Raw genomic sequence first — 5,162 nt, forward strand, 5'->3', positions numbered from 1 at the left:
TGGTTTCAGGTACTAGAGAAGGGAAGTCTGAGAATGAAGATAGGAGGGTAGACAAGATAAGGCAAAAAAAAAAAAAACCAGGAGAAGGGGAAAGAATTGAAAGTAAGAATGGCAGAAGGCGGCATTGAAGCTGAAACTACAAAACACCCACCTTATTTGCTTGAGTTTCCCTGGGCTACATTAATGTTTTGTATTATTTCTTACGTTACTTTAATATCTTATTTTATTGCTTCATTGGGCACAATCTCTAAGAATTAATAGGCTTAATTACAATATCACTTCAGGCTATTGTTAATGATTTTGTAGTTTGTTGCAGTTACTCTACTAGTGAGAACTTGAATTTTTTCTATGCAACAGGGTAAAGATTTATATTTAATAAAGATTTTTTGTAGTTGTGTATCTTTTTACACATTCAGATATTAACTGTGAAACCATCCCAAAACATCCAGAAAAGCAAGTTCTAGCCTCTGAAACTTTTATTTAAATTGGAGGGCAAGAAAGAATAAAAACATAATCCCTGAATAAGCAGGCACATTTAGAATGCCTCCTCAATAGCAGGCTGTGTGGCTGCTCTAAGGACAAAATAGATGCTTGCCCCCATAAAATTTTTAGAAAGCTGAAAATGCAGTAGATAAAAATTATTGTGATTCAAGCTATAGACAGAGAAACTAAATGAAGAAATAGTCAAACGAAATGTCTGAGCCCAGAAGACTGCCAGACTGACTCGGAGTTGAGTGTGCAACAGCTGTGCTCTTGCTTCTTCACAGCACACCACTTTCTGAAATACATCCTAGAAAAGCATTTTTCATAGTTCTTTAAAGTATTTGCTACCTATTTGGTCTTTTACAATTGCTTACAGGCTAATTTAAAAGGGTGTTTGCTCTAAAATTCAGTTCTGATTCTGAAAAGTCAGTAGAAGAAAAATTCCCCTTTCATATTCAACATAATCAAAAGTGGTGAATTTAATAATATAAAAGCTATGTCCTGTGTTTTACTGCATTGGCCCTACAGATCCAATTGAGATGAGAGACAACCTTGTGTGAGATTTGCAGTTCACTAATATCTATTTATGGCAAACTCAGGCTGTTCTGTGCATGGTGAAAGAAAATAGATTTCTTTTCTCTAAACTAAACAAGGCTGGGGATTTCAATTTTTACATTTTTTAAAATTTTTGCAGCTCTGCAACTCAACCTTAATATAGCTACATAGATCAGTACAATTCCTTAATTTGTACAACAAACAAAAATTGCTCTTAGCATATTCCAGCATGACACTTTTCTTTTTTAAAATTGTCTTCACAACTGTTGCTGTGCCCACCAGACCCTTCTCTGCAGTTCTGTTACCCAACAGTTTCTTCCCCATCTGGTATTTATGCACGTGTTTATTCGTATCTGTAAGCATTTGTCCATATTTTTTTCAGTCTGCATCTCCAGTTTGTCAAGGCGATTTGGAATGCTGAATCTGTCTTCCAGAAACTTTGCAGGCAATCCAAGCCTGGTGTTCCCTGAAGATTTAATAGCCTCCAGTCACTAGAAAAATGAAAATATCCATGAATATTGGATGTATTATTCCACATACTGTCTTTAAAAGTGCTGAGGGAGAGAATCGCTTCCCTTAATCTACTGGCTATGCTTATGTTAAAACAGCACAGAATACCGTGCACTGTATATACTTATTCTGTATATATTTACTGAACTACTTTATGTACTTAACTATTCATCTACTGTGGTAGTTCATTCTTTTTAAACAAGCTGTTGTCTTGGTGAAACCCTTGGAATTTACTTGTGTTGAATAGCACTGATACTCATTTTGCCACCAGGTTGTAGAAAGATGGTCCTGGGGTGGACTCGTTGGTCAAGTTCCCAGGTACTGCCATAGTGCATATTCTCAGGACTCTGTGTGCATTCCCTCTCCACTGCTTCTGGGGTTTTGGCTGCCTAGATTCAGACTGAACTTTTGCAGAGCATCTGGCTCACCTTAAATCGAATTGCTGTAACAAGCCTCGGAGTGGCTTGGATCCCCTACTTTCAGGAGCTGCTTCTAAGCTGGGCACTCACCCTTGGTCTCTACCTGAGCTATGCCTGTGCCTTTATATGTGCTTAGCTGATATGGATGCCAATCACGACCTGTGGACTTGAGCTCCTGGCTCGATCTTGGGCATGCATTATCTCTGTGGACTTGTCTGGCAATCACTGGACTGCTATCTGGCCCTAGTTACCATCACAGAGCTTATCTGCCATCCTTGCTCTTATGCTGTGGGGCCGCATGCCTGGCAGTGACCTTACTGTCCCTGCCTGCCTTGTAGTGATGCCAACTTCCTGGATCACCTTCCCTGATGGAACAGCTCCTCCTGCTGCTCCTTGACACACACAACAATTGTCACCTATGCTTCGTCCATAATTCTCCCTCTGGATTTACAGCATGTCGTGTAGCTTTTGAAATGGATGTACTGATAGCAGCCTCTCTATAAACAGCGTATGGGGATGTGCACTTTGTTAATCATCTCCATGAAGATCGGGAGTTCAGGTTCAGCTAACAACCATCTGATCTCTGTGATGTTGTTTTCGACTCATGGGTAGACAGTCTGGAAGATGGCCTAGGAGACCTCCATCTCCATCTACACTAAGGACTTCAAATTGGCTGCTTTGCAATCAAAGTATAGAGTTCACCATTAAACTAGAATCAATCAGCACTGGGATGGTAAGGCTACACAATGCAATGGAGGACCTTCTTCACAGGTGTTGGCACCCAGAATATGATATGAGGACATTTGGTGATAGGAACTAGGTCACTGCATAAAACCTTGAAGGTGACCTTTATGTCAGAATGTGGCACTTCCTGATGGTCCACCCAAGTCCACAACACAGTATGACCCCAAGAACTGGAAGGTCATTTTTCTGCAACATGAAGAAATTACCTTTCCTTCAGTAGCTCACTTTGCCCCTTCCTGGAGAAAAAGATTGGCATAGTACTTTCTAGATAATTCTTGAACATGAGCATAATTGAGAATACAGCAAGAGAGGAATCAAAAACAGCAGCTAGAATGGCAGCAATATCAGCTTGTTAGTTAGTTGCCAGACAGGGTTTGTTGGTTGCCAGATTTGGCTTTAGAGATGTGCAATGAGTATATGCATGTGAATTACTCCAAGTCTCTTGGACGTGAAAACAAAGGTCATTCCCTGGAATGGGCTGCCAGGACAATAGAAAGTTGCATGAAACAAGTGCAAGTGCTATAGTTTAATTGTTACACATGGGATGAATTATAAGATACAAATAGTCTACCAAAACTAAACTAATATTTAAGTAATTTTTAATTATTAAGATTTTAATAATTTTTGTAAGCAATTTGCTGACATGATCTGTGTCCAGTTCTCTAATTGTACCATTGTGCCTTAGGACAATATTGTAACTTGTTAATAGCTACTAAAAGATGTTAGTATATTGTTACATAATTTCATTAAACGTAGAACTAATATATCCTGTTGAAACATCGCCAGCATAGATGATATTTACGATACTTGTTTAGAACAGTCTCTATACTTACTGTTCTTCTTAATTAGTTTCTATAATCTAAGGATTGTACTGCTACAGGTTGATGAATCCGTTATCCTGATGATGGATGGATGCTGTGGCTCTGTGTTGCTGAGATCGAGCCAGTAGTGAGGCTGAGCACGTGCTCCTCAGCCCCATACACAAGCACATAGAGTCAGAACACTCAAGCACACAGCTGGTCATGCAGATCAGCACAGGAAGTACCTCACCCTATGTAACATGCCTTGAAAACTTAGCTGATGACACCATGAAGACATCAGAGTTAGCAAGACATCTAAAAACTAAGCACTCAGAACATGAAGACAAACCTCTACAATTTTTTTCAGCAATGTTTCAAACTATGATATTCAATCCAGTACTTTATAAAATTTCACTGAACTTAATGATAAATGTTAGAAGACTCCTATGAGGTCTCTTGCTTCATAGAAAAAGACAAAAAGCCACGTACTGCTGGGGAATTACAGAATGGTAGGGGTTGGAAGGGACCTTTGGAGATCATCTAATCCAACCCTCCAGCCAAAGCAGGTTCACCTAGAGCAGGCTGGGCAGGAACTCATCCATGTGGGTTTTTAATATCTCCAGAGAAAGAGACTCTACAACCTCTTTAGGCAGCCTGTTCCAGTGCTTTGTCACCCTCAAAGTAAAGGAGTTTTTCTTCATGTTGAGATGGAATTTCCTGTGTTCTAGCTTGTGCCCATTGCCCCTTGTCACCAGGCTCCACTGAGAAGAGTCTGGCCCCATCCTCTTGACACTTACCCTCAGACTGTCCCCCTGCTCCAGTGTGGGGGCCCTCTCATGGATTATACTCCTTCATGAACTGCTCCATCATGGGTCCTCTCCACAGGGTGCAGTCCTCCGGGAAGGGACTGCTTCAGCATTGGTCGCACACAGGTCCTGCCAGAAAATGTGCTCCAGTGTGGGCTCCTCTCCACAGGCTGCAGCTCCTGCCAGGAGCCTGCTCCTATGTGGGATCTCCACAGGCTGCAACTTCCTTCAGGACACATCCAGCTGCTGTGGCATGAGTTCTCCGTGGCCTGCAAGGTGCACATCTGCTCCAGTGTGGTGTTTCATGGGCTGCAGGGGAACAACCTACATCACCATGGTCTTCACCAGGCACTGCAGGTGAACGTCTGCTCTGGTGCCTTGAGCACCTACTCCCCATCCTTCTACATGTACCTGAGTTGTTTCTCTCATATTTTCTCACTCCAGCCTGGTAGATTAATAAAAACAGAGATGAGAAGTGGGCTGGCTGCAGTCAAAGCGAAGAAAAAAGGCAGTAGATCAGCTCCAGATCATGCCACAATGATCAGCAAGAGCAAATTGTGTGCCTGCTTTATCAAATATCTGGTAGGAATGAGTTGCCAATCAGTGCAAACCGTTATTTACAGTTGGCTTTGGTGCAATTGGTCCTTAAAAGTGTCGTTAGGCAGCTGGCTGCAGAATTTGAATGCTTAAGGGCTAGCACTTGTGACTGGTCAGTATATAAACAAAACACCACAGATTCAGGGGGGTGAAAGAAAAAAGAAAAAAAAAAAAAAAAGGGAAAGAAAGAAGAAAAAGAAAGAAAGAGAAAAAAGAGAAAGACAAGAGAAAGAAAGAAAAAAGGTAAG

The sequence above is a fragment of the Calidris pugnax genome, unplaced genomic scaffold, assembly GCF_001431845.1.
Source record: "Calidris pugnax isolate Ruff unplaced genomic scaffold, ASM143184v1 scaffold175, whole genome shotgun sequence".
NCBI lineage: Eukaryota > Metazoa > Chordata > Aves > Charadriiformes > Scolopacidae > Calidris > Calidris pugnax.